Here is a 20,134-nt window from a genome sequence, read left to right on the forward strand (position 1 = left end):
ACCAGATCGAGGATAGCTTGCTTTCTTTTAGGTTCCATTACATATTGTTCGAGGAAACTGTCGCGGATACAATCTATGGAGTCCTACTCGAGGCTGCCTTGACTGACCTAGTTTGACCAATGAACAAGTAGATTAAATCTCCCATTACAACTGGCGTACCATTTTTACATGCATCAGTTATTTATTTATTTATTGCCCGCCCATGATATTATTTGGTGGCCTATAGACTACACCTTTCAGCGACCTTTTCTTCTTACTATTTCTAATTTCCAACCAAATGGATTCGCCTTTTTCTCCACAGCTACACTTCCCTGGAAATTCCCTGCTTTAGGATCAAAAGAGTTCAAACCAACACCTTCGAGCCGGAGCTTCCCTATGCGCAACCACTCACGCCTTGGCCGTCACTGGAAGTCATGAGCACCTCTGCTGGTGCAATGCTGGTCGTGGCATGAGGTGAAGAGAAATGGTACCAACTGCGTCTCCCAAGATCCTGAGGTCATCTTCTTCATGGCACGCTTGAATGTTTGAACCGCTCGTGCCCCATTGTTGGACACCAGGACTTCAGGCAGTCTGTGCATGCTAAAAATGCCTTGCAGTCTGTCCATGGTTGCGCATGTGGTCGCCGCGGGGACCCAGTCTAATTCAAGACACTTCGAGTGGGGGTCTACTAAATTAGAAATGTAGCCCCCTGAAATGGGCGTGCAAAGTTGATGCGTACACGGATGGCTTCCCAGGCCACTCCCTTGGCTGTATCGGGGCTGCTGGTGGAGCCTGTTCCTGGCAGGAGGCGCAATTGGGGGCCACTCACTTGTTCTCAGCATCCAGTCCTAGCCACCAAATGTAGCTGCGCGCCAACATTTTCATTTTGGCTATCCCGGGGTACCCGTTATGGAGATCTTTTAACAGGGTTGTGAACCCCTGTTCGGGTACAACCACCCGCGTTCCCCACAGGATGCTATCTTCAACACTCATTTCAGGTAGCTTGGAAGTGTACGGCCTCAGCCCGTCTGGTATTGCCCTATGTCGGGCTCCGTATTAGACCATGCGTCAACCCTTGATAACTCAGGGTCGGTCTGGGTCCATCCTCGGATATGTGCTGCCGTCACTGGCAAAGTGTCCATGAGATGACCTCCGCAGCTACAACAGGAGCTGGCGGCTCAACGCATCCAGGATTCTTGTGCCCGGGCGATGCTCTAAAGTATACTCATAGGCGGACAGAAGCAGGGTCCACCGCTGAATCCGTGCAGTTGTTATTGCTGGAATCACTCGATCTTCCTTGAATATTGTGGTTGGTATATACCGTGAATGCCCGGCCACAAATGTACTGGTGGAATTTCCTCATCACGAACACAACGGCGAAGCGTTGCTTTTTTAATCTGTGTGTAGTTCCGCTCAGCGTCCGTGGGTGAGTGGGATGCAAAGGCTATTAGTAGCTCAGTCATCGGGCATGCAGTGTGCCAGGACCGCCCTGACGCTGTATGGCGAGGAGTCGCACGTGAGGAGCAAAGGGTTTGTCCAGGTCGAAGTGGGTCAGCAATTCATCGGACGAGAGACGCTGCTTCTCCTCTTCCGGCAGGGGGGTGGGAGTGGGGGAGGGGGGGGGGGGGATAGAGTGGCAGTCGGTGGAGCAGGCTGAGCAGCATGCCCATTCTGGGTGTGAACTTCCCATAGTAGTTCACCAGGCCTAGGAAAGAACGGAGCTCCATTTCATCATGAGGGATGGGGGCCTGATGAATCATTTGCACAGTGTCCTCCACTGGATGGAGGCGCTTGCTGTCCACTCAGTAGCCTAGATATGTGACCTCTGGCATGTGGAAAATGCACTTCACCCTCTGGAGGTGGACCACGGCCTGAGAAAACCACTCGAGGACCTCAGTTATGTTCCCCATGTGTTCCTGATGCAAGGTCTCGGTGATGTCGTCCAGGTAGACAGCCACCTTGGTAGCCCTTGAAGATATTCTCCTTAACACTGCGAAATATCACACAAGCTGAGGAGACTGATCTAGCTTCAACACGGGGACTACAGGTGCGGCCCAATCGGCATAGTGGATGGAGCGAATAATACCCAGTTGTTCCGAACACTCCAATTCCAGCTCTCGCTTGGCACAAAAATGAATGGTCCAATGCTGGGGAATGGCACCCTCATGTGATTGCCCAGAGCCTCGTTCCTGGCCTTGGTGTCAATACTTGCGCCCACCATCCGGGATGAGTTGGGCGAAACTCCATGGTTGCTCTGGGATGAGTCACGGCAGCAGTTGTGGGACCTGTGGTGACTTCCGCCCTGGGACGATCCCGGCCCCTCGGTTCTGCTGGTTGGCAGTTGGTGATCTTTACCAGTAGGCCCTGGAGTTCTCGGAGAGTCCATGATCTGCACTTTCCTGGGAGAGTGCTACATTGACAGCTGTGTCCGGGTTCAGGGTCGTCTCCATTAGTAGCTTCTGATGCGTCTCCTGGTCCCAAAGTCTGCAGAGGAAGCACTCCCGCAGTGATTCAGCCAGGGCAGCTCAGAACTCACAGGGGCAGCAAGTCCCCGTAACCGCATCAAGCATTCCCCAGTGGACTCGATAACAATTCTATGATTCTGTAAACTCGACCCAGGTGAGGAATCTTACTTCTTGTTTCAAATATATATATATTTTTTTTAAATTACTTTTTCAGAGTTACAAAACCAGAGTTCAGAATGTGGACAGTGGCGAACCTCCAAACCAGCTCCTTGCCTGGTCCAAAAACTAATTCAAATTTAAACCAATTCATGGTGCCCACAAGAGAGGCATACCAGATCTTAGCCAACAGACCAAGCAGATACTACACTTGATCTTAGCCAAAAGGCCGAGAAGTGATTCTTGTTTCAAATATATTGCCATTAGAATTCAGGGCACCAGAGAGATTTTTCTGTGCACACAATCCTATCAGTTTCTAACATGAACATTGATCAATGAAGAATCAATTTTGGCACAGTGGTTAGCACTGCTGCCTCACAGCTCCAGAAACCTGGGTTCAATTCCGGCCTTGGGTGGCTGCGTGTGGAGTTCGCACTTCCTCCCTGTGGCTGCGTGAGTTTCCTCTGGGTGCTCTGTTTTTCCCCCCCACAGTTGCGATGTGCAGGTTCAGTGGTTAGCCGTGCTAAATTGGCCCTTAGTGTCCAAATGGTGAGGCGGGGTTACTGGGGTAGGGTAGAGGTGTGGATTTAAGTAGGGTGTGCTTTCCAAGGACCGGTGCAGACTTGGTGGACCAAATGGCCTCCTTCTGCACTGTGCCCTCTATGATTCTATGATAATTTTCCATAAATATGTTCCTGCTTAAACAGTTTTGATCTGGTTAGGCAACAGTTTGTTTAAAGTGGTCAAAGTTTGAAATCCCAATTACTCACCAAGAGAATAAAGCCACATTATCCAACAGTTTTAAACAAACAAAATAAACTTTACAACAGGAACACACAGGGAGGACGTGCAGACTCCACACAGACAGTGACCCAGCCGGGAATCGAACCTGGGACCCTGGAGCTGTGAAGCATTGATGCTAACCACCATGCTATCGTGATCCCTGTGTGTGCGTGGGTTTCCTCCGGGTGCTCCGGTTTCCTCCCACAGTCCAAAGATGTGCGGGTTAGGTGGATTGGCCATGCTAAATTGCCCGTAGTGTAAGGTTAATGGGGGGATTGTTGGGTTACGGGTATACAGGTTACGTGGGTTTAAGTAGGGTGATCATTGCTCGGCACAACATCGAGGGCCGAAGGGCCTGTTCTGTGCTGTACTGTTCTATGTTAACAGGAATCAGAAAAGTAAACAATTTACAATATTGATCTAACATTCAGAATTAACAGGAAGTAAATATGAATTAACAGGCAAACTATGGTTGAACTGCACATTAAATGGCAGATGTGAATAAGACAAATCCCACAGATTTCTCAGCACCCACCCACAGCATCAGAAAATTTTGTTAAAACTGTCTTTTAGAATCTCATGCTCGATTTCAACTTTTCCCTTTCAGAAATCTTGCCTCTGAATTCCCTCAAAGCCAGTCAGACTAGTTCAACACTGTTCATCGCCTGATGGTTCAATCTATTCACCCGAGATTCATAAAGCTGTACTCCCATGTGTAATTATTGGCAAAATTTTTCAGACTTCTCCATATGGAGTTTGCACATTCTCCCGTGTCTACGTGGGTTTCATCCCCACAACCCAAAGATGTGCACGTTAGGTGAATTGACCACACTAAATTGCCCCTTAATTGGGTACTCTAATTTGCAGACTTTGCGCTTCACTATGCTGACACTGCTCTGGGTTTCTCCAAAGCTCTGCCCCAGTGAGCCCGGAGCCCCAACTAACTGGTAGGAACCAGTGACCTGTCACCTTCTAAGTCCCTGGACTTCTCTGGGCCCTAACTGCCTGGAGCCTGCTATCAGCAACTAGGGCTTCTGTGAGCTGTAAACCACGGGGTCCAAATTACAACCAACCCCCCTCACCAGCAAACATACATATAAATTGAACCCAGATAATCTTCTAAGTTCCACCCAATTCCATGATGACAGTCTTTCTGGGTTCATTCAATGCTTTTAGACTAATTCAGCTCTAGCTCCCAAAACTAAACAGCTCTCTAGACTACCCTTCCGTGCGAGTACTAGAAACATCACTTCTCCAATTCTCCAGCTAATTAAGCCTACCCGCTATCTAATGGTTCCATCTCTTCTATTCTGATTCTAGTTAACAAGCATGGGTAATACTCTGAATTGCCCTTTTATTTTACGTGTCCTGGCAATCTCCTAAACTCAACTAATTACCTTACCTCAACAACAATCTGCCCAAAACTAAACATTAATTTCTGAAATACTAACATGAACTATGGTTCAATCAATTAATCACGACACACAAACTAGGGAGACATGGGGAACAGTTGGCTCAAATGTAAAAATGGTGATTTATGAGCAACAAATAAAAGAAAACAGCACAAATTACCTTATCTCCTTTGGCAACTTGACAAATGATTTCCCCTGTGGAGGGGTTGATGGTTGGGAATGTTTTCTTACTGACTGCATCGTGCCATTCATTGTTGATAAAATCTGAAAAAATGAGAAAAATTCATTAAGATTACTTTTTGTTGAAGATGGGCAGCACGGTAGGACAAGTGGCTAGCACTGTTGCTTCACAGCGCCAGGGTCCCAGGTTCGATTCTTTGCAGAGTCTGCACGTTCTCCCAGTGTCAGCGTGGATATCCTCCAGGAGCTCTAGTTTCCTCCCACAGTCCAAAGACATGCAAGTTAGGTGGATTGGCCATGATAAATTGCCCTTAGTGTCCAAAAAGGTTAGATGGGGTTATTGGGTTACGGGGATTGGGTGGAAGTGAGGGCTTAAATGGGTCGGTGCAGACTCGATGGGCTGAATGGCCTCTTTCTGCACTGTATATTCTATGACACATTCTGGTTTCATTTCTTGAGTACTCTAAATTTATTTTTAAAAAAGAATACCGACCGTGACCAGCTTTTGAATGCTAACAATGCAGTTTTCCTGCCCAATGCGACAGCAGAGAACAGGTCACACGTCCGGTGTGTACACTGACGTCACTTGCCCTGTACGTCTGTGCTTTTGGCGCAAGGCACCAGGACTGCAAAGAAATGAAGATGGATCATTTTGTTATAAGGAAGAGGGGGCCAAGGGCACAAACAAGCCAGGATCTGACAACTGAATCTTCTGGAGAGAGCTGAGCAGGAGAGTCCATGGCAGGACACAGCAGTGCGAGTGTGAGCTGCAGGGCCTCTGGTGAACAGCCTAAGAAAAAACTGAAATCAGGAGCAAAGCAGTATATAAAGATGGGTTTTTGAGGTATGGCTTTTTTAATTGTGCCAATACAATTCAGGATGAAAAGTCCATGTGTGTTATTTGCTGTGCTTCCTGACATTACCAATCAGCACAACTGGCGCAGAGATTTATGAAGCGTTGATAGTTATGTGGTTGAAAAATGTGGGCTCGAATGGATACATTGCAGAGGAATCACAAGTGATGAGGTAGCCAATTTGATTGGTAAAAACAGCAGAGTTATAATAAGGATTAAGGAAGCAGCTGGTCAGGGCATTGCTTGGAATCATTGCTTTTTTGACCATGAAACATTGGCATCGAAAGGAATTCCATCCTATCTTGAAGTGGCGTTGAAAGGAATTGCGAAAGTTGTGAATTTTCTTTTTTTTAAAAATACTTTTTATTCAAATTTTCACATTTTCATAAAAAAAGAAAAGGATAACAGAAAATTCTAAGAACAAAAAAAACAGAACACCCCCCCCCCCCCCCCCCCCGTAAATACAAAAGAGAAACAATAAATTAACGCCCATCGTTGGCAAAAAACAGATGTTCAACCCAAAACAAAAACAAAGAGACAACCCCCCCTCCCCCCACCGGGTTGCTGCTGCTGACCTTTTGTTTTTACCATTCTGCCAGGAGATCTAGGAATGGTTGTCTTCTCCTGAAAAACCCCTGCACTGACCCCCTTAGGGCAAATTTCACCCTCTCCAATTTAATAAACCCCGCCATATCATTGACCCAGGCCTCCACGCTTGGGGGCCTCGCATCCTTCCAATGAAGAAAAATCCTACGCCGGGCTACTAGAGACACACAGGCCAGAACACCGGCCTCTTTCGCCTCCTGCACTCCTGGCTCCACTGCAACCCCAAATATTGCGAGTCCCCAGCCTGGATTGACCCTGGATCCTACCACCCTCGATACCGTCCTTGCTACACCCTTCCAAAATTCCCCCAGCGCTGGGCATGCCCAGAACATGTGGACATGGTTTGCTGGGCTCCCTGAGCACCTAATATACCTGTCCTCGGTCCCAAAAAACCGGCTCGTCCTTGTCCCGGTCATATGAGCCCTATGCAGTACCTTAAACTGTATGAGGCTAAGCCTCGCACACGAAGAGGAGTTCACCCTTTCTAGGGCATCCGTCCACGTCTCCTCCTCAATATCCTCACCCAGTTCCTCCTCCCATTTATCTTTCAGCTCCTCCACCGAGGCCTCGTCTACCTCCTGCATCACCTGGTACACTTCCGAGATCCTCCCTTCTCCAACCCATGCCCCCAAGAGCACCCTGTCCTGGACCCCACGCGGCGGCAGCAGGGGGAACCCCGCCACCTGCCGCCTGACAAACACCCTTACTTGCATGTACCTAAAGGTGTTCCCCGGCGGGGAGCCTGAACTTCCCTTGCAGCTCACCCAGGCTCCCAAACTTCCCGTCTATAAACAGGTCCCCCAGCCTCCTGACACTGCCCTGTGCCAACTCAGGAATCCGCCATCAATTCTCCCTGGAACAAACAGGTGGTTCCCCCGTATCGAGGACCCCATCGAGGCCCCCACCTCCCCCCTGTGCCGCCTCCATTGCCCCCAAATCTTGAAGGTAGCTGCCACCACCGTGCTCGCGGTATACCTCGTTGGAGGGAGCGGCAGCGGCGCCGTTGCAAGTGCTTCCAGGCTCGTACCCACACAGGATGCCATCTCCAGCCTCTTCCATGCCGCCCCCTCCCCGTCCATTACCCACTTACGTGCCATCGCTGCGTTGGCAGCCCAATAATACCCACAGAGGTTGAGCAACGCCAGCCCCCCCCCCCCATCCCTGCCCTGCTCCAAGAACACCCGTCTCACCCTTGGAGTCCCGTGTGCCCACACAAACTCCGTAATGCTCCTGTTATCCCGAAGGCCTTTTTCAGGCGGGTTAAGGATGGGGAGGCACTGGAACAGGAACAGAAACCTCGGGATCACCGTCATCTTGACTGACCGCACCGTACCCGCCAAAGACAGCGGCAGCATGTCCCACCTCTTAAAACTCCTCCTCCATTTGCTCCACCAGCCTTGTGAGGTTTAGCTTATGCAAGGCCCCCCCAGCTCCTGGCCACCTGAACCCCCAAGTACCTGAAGCTCCTCTCCGTCCTTTTCAGTGGGAGCCTCCCAATCCCCCCCTCCTGGTCCCCCGGGTGTACCACAAACAGCTCGCTTTTCCTAAAGTTAAGCTTATACCCTGAGAAATCCCCAAATTCCCGGAGAATCCCCATCACCACCGGCATTCCCCCCAACGGGTCCGCCACATACAACAATAGGTCAGCCGCATAGAGCGACACTCGGTGCTCCTCCCCACCCCAGACCAGCCCCCTCCAATCCCCCGACTCCCTCAGCGCCATAGCCAGGGCTTCAATTGCCAGCGCAAAAAGTAGGGGGGACAGCGGACACCCCTGCCTCGTCCCTTGGTATAGTCGAAAATGCTTCGACCTCCTCTTATTCGTGGCCACACTCGCCATCAGGGCCTCCTACAACAGCCTCACCCAACTGACAAACCCCTCTCCAAACCCAAACCTTTCCAGCACCTCCCACAAGTACCCCCACTCGACCCTATCAAAGGCCTTCTCCGCATCTAGCGCCACCACTATCTCCGCCTCCCCTTCCACCGCCGGCATCATAATAACGTTCAAGAGCCTCCGTATATTAGTGTTCAGCTGCCTCCCCTTCACAAACCCAGTTTGATCCTCGTGGATAACCTGCGGCACACAATCTTCTATCCTCGTGGCTAAGATCTTTGCCAACAACTTGGTGTCCACATTCAGGAGTGAGATCGGCCTGTATGACCCACACTGCAGGGGATCCCTGTCTCGCTTAAAGATCAAGGAGATCAGCGCCCGAGACATCGTCAGGGGCAAAGCCCCCTCTCCCTCACCTCGTTGAAGGTCCTAACCAACAGGGGGCCCAGCAGGTCTGCATACGCCTTGTAAAATTCAACCGGGAACCCATCCGGCCCCGGCGCCTTCCCCGACTGCATGTTCCCTATCCCTTTAACCAGCTCCTCAAGCTCAACTGGCGCCCCCAGACCCTCCACCCGTCCCTCCTCCACCTTCGGGAATCTCAGCCGGTCCAAAAAGCGCCCCATCCCCCCCTTCTCCGCTGGAGGTTCGGACCGATATAGTCTCTCATAAAAGTCCCTGAAGACTCCATTAATGTCTACCCACCTCCGCACCACATTTCCTCCCCGGTCCTTAACTCCACCAATCTCCCTAGCCGCATCGCGCTTACGGGGCTGGTGTGCCAGCATCCTACTCGCCTTCTCCCCATACTCGTACACCGCACCCCAAGCCTTTCTCCATTGAGCCTCCGCCTTTCTGGTGGTCAACAAGTCGAACTCAGCACGAAGGCTGCGCCGCTCCCTCAGCAATCCTTCCTCCGGGGCCTCCGCGTACCTCCTGTCCACCCTCACCATCTCCCCCACCAATCTCTCCCTTTCTCTCTGCTCCCCGTGGGCTCGAATGAAGATCAACTCCCCCCGAACCACCACCTCCCAGACCGTCCCCACTCGGACCTCCCCATTATCGTTGGCCTCCAGGTACCTCTCGATGCATCCTCGAACCCACCCCCTCACATCCTCCCCCACCAGCAGCCCCACCTCCAAGCGCCACAACGGGCGCTGGTCCCTCTAATCCCCCAGCTCGAGGTCCACCCAATGCGGGGCATGGTCAGAAATGGCTATCCGTCTACTCAGCGTCTATTACCCCCGCAATCAGCGCCCTACTCAAAACAAAGAAGTCGATCCGGGAGTAGGCCTTATGCACATGGGAGAAGTATGAAAATTCCCTGGCCCTCGGCCTCGCGAACCTCCAAGGATCCACCTCTCCCATCTGGTCCATAAGCCCCCTCAGCACCTTAGCCGCCGCAGGCCTCCTACCCGTCCTGGAACTGGATCGATCCAGTGGCGGATCCAGCACCGTGTTGAAATCCCCCCAATTATCAGGACCCCTACCTCCAAATCTGGAATCCGTCCCAACACGCGCCGCATGAAACCCGCATCATCCCAATTCGGGGCATATACATTGACCAGCACTACCCGCTCCCCTTGCAGCTTGCCGCTCACCATCACGCACCCTCCGCCGCTGTCTGCCACCACACTCGACACCTCAAACGACACCCTCTTCCCCACCAGGATCGCCACCCCCCTGTTTTTTGCATCCAGTCCCGAATGAAACACTTGGCCCACCCACCCCTTCCTCAACCTGACCTGATCCACCACCTTCAGGTGCATCTCCTGAAGCATAGCCACGTCCGCCTTCAGCCCCCTCAGGTGCACGAAGACGCGGGACTGTTTGACCGGCCCATTCAGTCCCCTCACATTCCAGGTGATCAGCCGGATCGGAGGGCCACCTGCCCCCCTCCCCCGTCGACTAGCCATCACCCTTCCGTAGTCCGCCACGTGCCCGCGCCCCCCGCTCAGCCCGTTCCCCACATCGACAGACCGCCATCCTGATCCCCTCTGCACGCTCCAGCTCCTTCTTGGCCATTCCAGCAGCAGCCCAGTATCCCCCCCCCCTCTCACCCCCCCCCCCCAACTCTCCCCATCTGCCCCCCAAGCTAGGGCACCCCCTAGCTGCGTAACTCCAGTCATTGTACTTCCGTAAGTCAGCTGACTCCTGCTGACCCCGGCTGCTCCCGCCACCCCAATTACCCTCCCCAGCGTCCCCCAACCATTTCCCCAATGCCGACCCTGCCCCCTGCTTCTCCAGCACGGGAGAAGGGCCCACCCGCCCCATCCCAAGCCCCGCCCCCTGACCCAAAACGCGGGAAGACAGGCACATGACCCAACAGGGCCGCGAACCCCACCCAAACCCGTAACCAGTGAAATAATAAAAATCCCAACATGATATGATAAAACACCCAAGTAAACAGATAACAGTCCCGAAAAGCAGAAAAGAAAAGGCAAGACAGCAAAAAAAAACATTGTCCAATAGAACCAAAAAGAGCAAAAGGATATCAACGTCAAAGCCTCCGGGCTGCGTACAACGTTCCCCAGCCCCCATACCTCAGTTCAAGTCCAGCTTCTCTGCCTGGACAAAAGTCCAGGCCTCCTCCGGGGAGTCAAAATAAAGTTGGCGGTCTTTATAAGTGACCCACAGGCGTGCCGGCTGTAACAGGCCAACCTTGACCCCCTTCTTGTGGAGCACTGCCTTCGCCCGGTTAAACGCAGCCCTTCTCTTCGCCACCTCAGCACTCAGGCCTGGTATATCCTGATCTCCGTATTCCCCCACTTACTACTCCTCTCCCTCTTCGCCCAATGAAGCACACACTCACGGTCGACCAAGCGTTGAAATCGGACCAGCACCGCCCAGGGTGGCTCATTAGGCCCAGGCTTTCGCAGTCGCACCCGATGGGCACTCTCCAGCTCCAGGAGTCCCCGGAACGACCCCGCGCCCATCAGCGAGTTCAGCATCAGGACCACGTGGGCCCCCAAATCCGAAACTTCCCACTTCTCCGGGAGGCCCAAAATCCGCAGATTCTTCCGGCGGGAGCGGTTCTCCATCTCCTCCATCCTTGCCAACTATTTCTTGTGAAGCGCCTCGTGCGACTCCACCTTCACCGCCAGGCCGAGGAGTTCGCCCTCGTTCTCCGAAGCCTTTTGCTGCAGCTCCCGAATCTCTGCAGCCTGAGCCATCTGAGTCGCCCGAGCCTGTCCAGCGATGCCCTCAACGGCTCCAGGATCTCAGCTTTTAGCTCCTGGAAGGAGCACAGCGGCAGCTCCTGCTGCTCCCTCGCCCACTGCTGCCACGCTGCCGGTTCCCCGCCCGCCGCCATCTTGTCCTTTTTGCCTCGCACCTTCTTCTGCTGCAAAGTTGATTTTCTGGTCGCTCCACTTCTAGTCCAGCCCATCCACTGGCCGCCAAGCGCCGAGGCTGCGTTCCCACCTGGGGAAAAATCAAATCAGCGCCGTTGCGGGCCCTTAAAAGAGCCCTTGGTGAGATCTTTTCCAGATCTTTTACCAGGCTTTTTGAACCTCTGCTGCTAGAATCCAGCTTTCACAAGGGCCCTCAGGTCAGCTTGAAGCCTCTAACACAGCCCTTCCCCCACCTGCATGCTGAATAGGCTTTTGTCTCTCTGCTGCAGCCCCAGCCAAATCCTACACTGTTTCTGCGGGACTGGAAACCAAGAAACAGATCATTCCTGGGGGAAAGTCCTCCTCCAACATTCACCTATACTTTTTCATAAAAATTCCACTCCATATTGCTTAAAGCAATATTGTGATCTTAGCAGGAGCTGCCGTGTGTATCACCACTCACTCCATGGTGCAAATCGGAAGTCCCTCTTTTCTGTGATCTTAGCAGGAGCTGCTGTGTGTGTGACCACTCACTCCATGGTGCACACCAGAAGTCCCCAAGTTGTGAATTTTCTAAACGCAGCGCACTCAATACCAGGCTTTTTGAAACTCTGTGTTCTGATATGGGGGCCACGCACACACATTTATTGTTCCACGCAGAGGTATATTGGCTGTCAACAGGAAGGCTGCTTGTCAGAGTTTACGAACGGAGGTATGAAATCCACGCTTTCCTCATCGCTCCCTCTGGCTGATTCGTTTGGTGATGAAACTTGGATGTTAACCTGCCATGCCTTACCTTGCAGACATCTTTTCAATACTAAATGAACTGAACCTCAAATTGCAAGGGAAGGATGATTGCTTTTGACACTGAAGAAATAGATGCTATCCAAAAGTCATTGAAAGTTTAGCAAGTGGAGTACAAAGCCAAAGCTACTACATGTTCCCCACGGTGCTACAACACATCGAAGACAGTGTTAGTAAGGGAAATGTCAATAGACTGGCAAGCCTTATTCAGTCGCATCTAGCTGAGCTGATCAACTGTTTTTGACACTACCTTCCAGGGGTAGAAAGTGTCAGATTTTCAGAGGGAAGCAGTGAGTGAAAACTCATTTTGACTTTGAGACCCCCAGAGTCAATTATTAACTTACAACTGACTCCAAATTAAGAAACTGAACTGCCCATTATTAAAGAACATCACAACAGGGCAGCACGGTAGCCTTGTGGATAGCACAACCGCTTCACAGCTCCAGGGTCCCAGGTTCGATTCTGGCTTGGGTCACTGTCTGTGCGGAGTCTGCACATCCTCCCCGTGTGTGCGTGGGTTTCCTCCGGGTGCTCCGGTTTCCTCCCACAGTCCAAAGATGTGCAGGTTAGGTGGATTGGCCGTGCTAAATTGCCCTTAGTATCCAAAATTGCCCTTAGTGTTGGGGGGGTTACTGGGTTATGGGGATAGGGTGGAGGTGTTGACCTTGGGTTGGGTGCTCTTTCCAGGAGCCGGTGCAGACTCGATGGGCCGAATGGCCTCCTTCTGCACTGTAAATTCTATGCAAGTCCACAAAGCTGTCGGCATTCTGGAGAAGCGTCTCCAAAGAGTACCCAGTGCCAAAGTTAAAACAAGCATTTTGCTGGTTTTACCCTTCACAACGACCGCCGAAATATGTGAGATTGGATTTTCTGCCCTCACAAAGATGAAGACAGCACGAAGGAGCTGGCTGAACTCTGCACCTGATGGCAAGTAGCCCTGTCCTCCTGTGAACCTGATGAGATTGAGAGGACCAAGCAGGCTCACCTGTCGCATTAAAGGTAAGCACAAAATGGTGTGTTGCGAAGGTCGGCCGGCGTGGTTCGCAGAAGGTCAGCTGGTTGATAAAAGTGGGCCCCAGGAAAAAAAAGTTTGAAAAACTGAAGTCTATAGACTAAACCGAGCAATGATTGCGCCAATTATGTTCCTTAGCTCTAACCAAATTGGTCTGTCCTTGAATCGTCTGGGACATCCTGCTTCTCCCCATCCCCATAACCCCACCTAAGCTGCACAGGGGCAATTTTAGCATGGTCAATCCACCTAATGTGTACACCTTTGGTCTGTGGGAGGAAACCAGAGCAGCGAGGAAACTCACAGACATGAGAGAAGGTGTAAACTCCACACAGGCAGTCATCCAAACCTTTAATTGAATCAGAGTTCCTGGTGCCATGAGGCAGCAGTACTAACCACTGTCGATGGACTTTAGCAAAACACCCCACAAGGAACTTTTACTAACTTATTATTTTCTATACTAGTGCTTTCTGTATTTTGTGCATGATTTTCATTTCATTTCCAATAGACTGGCAAGCCTTATTCAGTCGCATCTAGCATGATTTCCATCTGTTTTTGCATATCTGCCGAGTTAGTTTAAAGCCTTCCCAAAAGTATTAGAAAAACGTCCCACAGGGAACTCTGTCACAGCTCTGCTCAGATGCAACCCATCCAACTTGTACAGGTGTCATCTCCACCAGAACCAATTCCACAACCCTCCCTCCTGCAACATCTTTCCAACCACTCATTCATCTGCCTTATCCACCTATTTCTGTACTCGCTTTCACATGGCACCCCCAACAAATCGTTGAAAGTATACATGCCGCAAAGGAAGTTGATTGTGGCTGTCAGAGGCCAGTCAACTCAGCCTGACAACATCGCTATGTCAGTTCTTTGGCAGTGTCCTAGCCCCAACCATCTTCAGTTGATTGATTTAATAAACTTCCTTCCACCATAAAGGTCAGAAGTGGGAATACTTACTCCTGAATGTTTAGTTCCATTTTCAACACCTCAGACAATAGGGCAGCACGGTAGGGTAGTGGTTAGCACTGCTGCCTCACGGCGCCGAGGACCCAGGTTCGATCCCAGCCCTGGGTCACAGTCTGTGTGGAGTTTGCACATTCTCCCAGTGTCTGTGTGGGTCTCACCCCCAACAACCCAAAAACAAGTGCAGGGTAGGTGGATTGGCCACGCTAAATTGCCTCTCAATTGGAAAAAAAAATTGGGTACTCTTAATTTATTTTTTTTAAATAAACAATTTTCTCCCCGTGTTTGTGTGGGTTTTGCACCCACAACCCAAAATGTGCAGGCTAGGTAGATTGGCCACTCTAAATTGCCCCTTAATTGTAAAAATAAAATGAATTGGGTACTCTAAATTTAAAGAAAAATTCTAAACAAACAATCAAAGTATGTTGCATTAAAAGGGAAAGGAAGGGCAAACAAAATGCAGAGCTCCCTCGACAATAAAGGAGATAAAAATTAAGATAAAGAAGAAAAAGTGATATTAGGCAAAGCCTCCTGTAATGCCCCACATTATCACCCCTCCTTCCTTGAGCAGTGGAGTTCATAGAATTACTACAGTCCAGAAGGAGGCCATTCAGCCGATTGTGTCGGCCCTGACCCTCTGAAAGACCACCCTAACCAGGCCCACACCCCCACCCTATTCCCATAACTCAGTAACCCCACTTATTGGACACTAAGGGGCAATTTAGCCTGGCCAATTCACCTAACCTGCACATCTTTGGACTATGGGAGAAAATCGGTGCATCCAAAGGAAATCCACGCAGACATGGGAAGAATACGTAAACTCCACACAGACAGACAGTCACCCAAGGCTGGAATTGAGCCCGGGTTATATTTATTAACCACCAATCTGCTGGGACCTTTCTAGGAAAACCATAATTGGTACAGATATAATCAACACTTGCTGCTCCTTGCATGCTCTACTGTACTTTTGTTGAGCCAGGGTCTTGATGACAATTGTAGAGTGCAAGGGATAAGCCAGAAAACAAGGTTACAAATTGTGGTTGGATACACTTGTGCTGATGGCCCATGAATGTCCAGTTTTGAACTGTTCTGAATCTCTTCCATTTAGCACAGTTAGTGTCACGTGACATTCTGGAGATCAGCTGTCTCAAGACCAGATTTTGTTTCCAAAGTATGATGCAATGGTCGTTTCTTCTAATATCATAGATAGACATGGCTGACAAGTTGAAAATTTTTCTTCTTCAACTATATGAAGCAAACCTAATCTGGCAGCTATGCCTTTCAGCGTTGAACCAGCTCAATCATGATGCTCCTAAAAATTCAAAGTCTTCCATCAAGAGTACCTTTGATGCGCTTGCTGTTCTCAAGTGGTGTTCAACGTATAAAGAGTGCTAATTCAGCCGGAGAGCTGAATGATAATCAGCAAGAGATTTCCTTGCCAACTTTTGACCTGATATTACACGATTTCATGGGGTTCAGGGTCAATGTTGAGGACATTAGGGCCACTTTGTCCCAATTGTATATGTAGTAATCCACGGGAGGCAAGAGTTCCGTCACCACACCAATATTTATTTACAATAACGATATTACAGGAGCAGCTACAAACAGTGCTGCTAGCAGTCCAGTCAACTTAAGACTGCTCACAAAGCCTACACAGGTGATTATATGGCCCCCTCAATGAGTTATCATTGAGGGAGCTCATACTTCAATTGGCCAACCAATAAAGCCAATTGGAGTTCAATACACCCCCCCCCCCCCCCAAGGTCCGAGGAATTCCTGCCAGCTGGAATTCCTCTGAGCTTCTTCATGCTCCTCATGTCTGGGCCTGTCACCTCTGTGTCGTCCGCCGGGTCGTTCTCCGAAGTGGGCGGGGTGTACCTTATAGGTGCCCGTCTTTTCCTTGACGACCTCCTTGGAAGTTGTTCTTCCTCCTCCTCGGGGAGAGGTGTCGCGGCGGCCTCGTCGAGTGTGTCCATCTCCAACTCTGATGACTGGATGACGGGGTCTGGAGAAATTGCTCGGGGCTGGGGTGTGGGTATCCTTTCCGTCTGGGCTATCCCAGCTTGAGGCGGTCCTGCTTCGCCTGCCTCCAGGTGTGGTTCCGCTGCCCTTATTTGGTCTAGGTGTTTCTTCAGCACCCTCATAGGATATGGTCCCTGTTTGGGACTCTACCATGCCTATGACCCACATTGGTCCATTCCTATAATTCTGACCCAAACCGGTGCCCCCACCTGGAAATGTCTCTGCTGCCGACTATTATCATGCCCCCTGCGTTGGGCCTCCTGTTGTTTCTCCACTTTCCCCGTTAAATTTCGGAAAAGGACACTCAGCCTCGTTCGCAGCCGCCTTCCCATTAAGAGTTCAGCTGGCGGTATGCCCGTTTTGGAATGCGGTGTGGTCCTGTAATCAAACAGCCAGCGGGAGAGCTTTGTGTCTATTGACGCTGCCGGCTGCTTCTTGAGTCCCGCTTTAAGTGTATGGACCGCTCTCTCTGCCAGGCCGTTGGTCGCTGCATGGTAAGGGGCCGTTTTGATGTGACGGACTCCGTTTTCCTTCAGGAATTTTCCAAATTCCCCACTTGTGAATGCCGTTCCGTTGTCCGACACCAATACCTCCGGAAGTCCATGTGTTGCAAACGAGGCCCTGAGCTTTTCAATTGTCGATGCTGTGCTTGCCGTGTTTACCTGGTGGACGTCCAACCATTTGGAGTGGGCGTTCACTATCACCAAAAACATTGAGCCCATGAAAGGGCCAGCGTGGTCAATATGCAGGCAGGTCCATGGTCTGCCTGGCCATTCCCACGGGTGCAATGGCGCCGCTGGTGGCACTCTTTGCCCCTGTTGGCACTCCTGGCACCGACGTACCAAGGCTGCTATGTCTGTGTCCAAACCTGGCCACCAAACGTAGCTTCGAGCTAGCATCTTCATTTTAGACACCCCTGGGTGTCCGTGATATAACTCAGTTAAGATTGCCTGACGGCCCTGAGCTGGGACAATTACCCGGGCTCCCCATAATAGGATACCGTCTTCTACGGTTATTTGGTCCCTTCTGCTCCAGTATGGATGCATCTGGGGCTCCACTGGTCTTTCCAGTTCCTCTGTTAGCAGTAAATGCTTCATCTTGGCTAAAACTGGGTCTTTTTGCGTCCACAACCGAATATGTTGTGCATCAACTGGTAGGGTGTCCAAAAAATTGAGAATCATTACTGTCTCCTCTACTTTTGGTATTTGCGGTGGAGTGTCCGGGAGGGGAAGTCTGCTCAAAGCATCTGCATGTGCTACTCGCGTTCCCGGTCTGTGCTCCAGAACATATCTATATGCCGCCAGTAGCAACGGCCAGCGTTGGATTCTAGCTGATGCAATCGGGGGTATTGACTTGTCTTCTTTTAATAACCCTAATAACGGCTTATGGTCCGTCACTATGGTGAATTTCCGCCCGTACAAATACTGGTGAAATTTATTTACTGCGAATATCACCGCCAGTCCTTCCTTCTCGATTTGGGCGTACTTCCTCTCAGCCATCGCCAAGGTCCTCGAAGCATAGGCTATTGGCCGTTCTTCCCCATTCCTTCCTCTAAGGGCTAAGACGGCTCCTATCCTGTAGGGGGATGCATCACAAGTGACCACCAACTCCTTCCTTGGGTCATAATGCTCTAGGATATTTTCGGATGACAGCTGTTCCTTAATGTCCCTAAATGCTCGGTTTTGGCGGGTGGACTATTTCCATTCTTGCCCCTTTTTTAGTAGCTGGTGGAGGGGTTCTAGGATGGACGCCCTATTTTCAATAAATTTTCCATAATAGGTTACCGGTCCTAGAAATGATCGTAACTCCTGGACCGTGGTGGGAGCTGGGGCTTCTTTTATTGCCCTTACTCTGTCTTCTAATGGATGTAAGCCTGACTCGTCTACTTTATATCCCAGGTACGTTACTTGTGGGGCCAGAACAACACATTTTTCCCTTTTTAGCCGTACGCCTGCCATTGCGAAACGCCGGAGCACTTCCTCCAGGTTCCTTAAGTGTTCCCTGTTTGTCCTACCCGTGATTTAAGACATCGTCCAAATAAATCGCCACCTGCGGTAGTCCCTGAAGAATATTTTCCATCGTATGCTGGAATATAGCGCAGGCTGATGACACTCCGAAAGGTAGCCTAGCATAACGAAAAAGGCCCTTCAGGGTGTTGATCGTAGCGAACTTCTGGGAGCCCTTGTCCAGTTTTAACTGAAGGTAGGCGTGGCTCATGTCTAGTTTCGTGAACAAAAGCCCACCTGCCAATTTGGCATACAGGTCGTCTATTTTCGGGATTGGGTATTTGTCCAGCAGTGCGTATTTGTTTACTGTCTGTTTGAAATCTCCACAGAGACGTATCGAGCCGTCTGGCTTCACAATTGATACCACCGGCACTGCCCTTTCCGAGAATTGTACTGGTCTGATAATGCCGTCGCGCCGTAACCTTTCTATTTCGTTATCTACTTTCTTCCTTAATGCAAAAGGTACCGGCCTGACCTTACAAAATTTCGGAAGGGCTTCTGGGTCCACGTGCAAAGTTGCTTTGGCACCTATGATTTCCCCCAAACCTTCCTGGAAGACCTCTGGGTATTTTTGGAGTACTCCACTCAACTGCCCGCTTCCACTCTGGAAAATTTTCATCCAATCTAATTTTAGGTCTTTCAACCAGTTCCGTCCAATTAAGCTCGGTCCGGAGCCCTCTACAATCGTCAACGGTAACCTGAGCAATTGTTTCTCATATTCCACAGGTACACGAGTCGTGCCTAGAACTTCCAGGGGTTCCCCCGTGTAGGTTTTAAGTTTTGTCGATGTTTTTGTTAGGGTTAGTGGCTGGAGTCCATCTTTGATTTTTCTAAATGCTGCCACTCCCATTACTGATACGGCCGCACCCGTGTCTATTTCCATTATTGTCGGCCGCCCGTTCACCCGTTGGGTAATCCTAATGGGTTCAGCTTTCTTCGTTGTAATATTATATAATTGTTCCCCTTCGGAGGAGGATGGGGCGTCTAGGTTGTGTACTTCCCTGCGTCCCCACCTGCTATTCCTCTTTTGCCACCTCCTTCTAGGGTTTCTGTCGTTGTTACCCCACTCTGTCTGGTGCCAGAAACGGTCCTTCTCTGTTGGGGGAGCCTCAGCCGGTACTTCCCTCTGTCTCCAGTTCGTCCTGGCAGATTTGGGGGCATTTCTGGGGTTTTCCTTTTTCCCTCTATTCCTCAGGTTTTTCCTGAGAGCGGCTATCTGGTAGCAGAACCCGTTGTGGTAGTCCCTCTCACAGGTATCTACCTCCATTGGCATGCCCTGTAGTTCCTGCGCCCCACTTGCTGCCTTTTCTAGGGACAGTGCGAGCTGTAACGCCTGCCTGCAGTCTAGCTCCGTTTCCGCCAACAGGCGTTTCTGTATTGTGAGGTCATTTATACCACACACTAACCGGTCCCGAAGCATTTCATTTAGAGTCGGGCCAAACTCACATTTTTCCGCCAGCCTTCTCAGGCGGGTCAAGAAATTTGTGACTGACTCCCTGTCTTCCCGCTTCGCTGTGTAGAATCTGTACCTACGCAAAATGAGGGATGGTTTTGGGTCGTAGTGCTCTTTCACCAATTCCGTTACTTCTTGGAAAGTTTTCGTGTCCGGCGCATCGGGATAAGTCAGACTACGTATCATGGCGAAAGCGGAGGGTCCGCACGCCGACAGCAGGATCAGCTGTCTCCTTTCGTCCGTCAGTATATCATTTGCCCAGAAGTAGTA

The 20,134-nt window shown here is 50.6% G+C and overlaps 1 non-coding gene across 1 annotated transcript; it reads right to left on the reverse strand.

The window, feature by feature from the left end:
- Positions 1-2,641: 2,641 nt before the first annotated feature.
- LOC119978890 lies at positions 2,642-2,841 on the reverse strand. The gene has a single exon (XR_005463593.1). It is a non-coding gene; the product is annotated as a U2 spliceosomal RNA (small nuclear RNA).
- Positions 2,842-20,134: the final 17,293 nt, after the last annotated feature.

Source organism: Scyliorhinus canicula, chromosome 1 (genome assembly GCF_902713615.1).
Source record: "Scyliorhinus canicula chromosome 1, sScyCan1.1, whole genome shotgun sequence".
NCBI classification, from domain to species: Eukaryota; Metazoa; Chordata; class Chondrichthyes; order Carcharhiniformes; family Scyliorhinidae; genus Scyliorhinus; species Scyliorhinus canicula.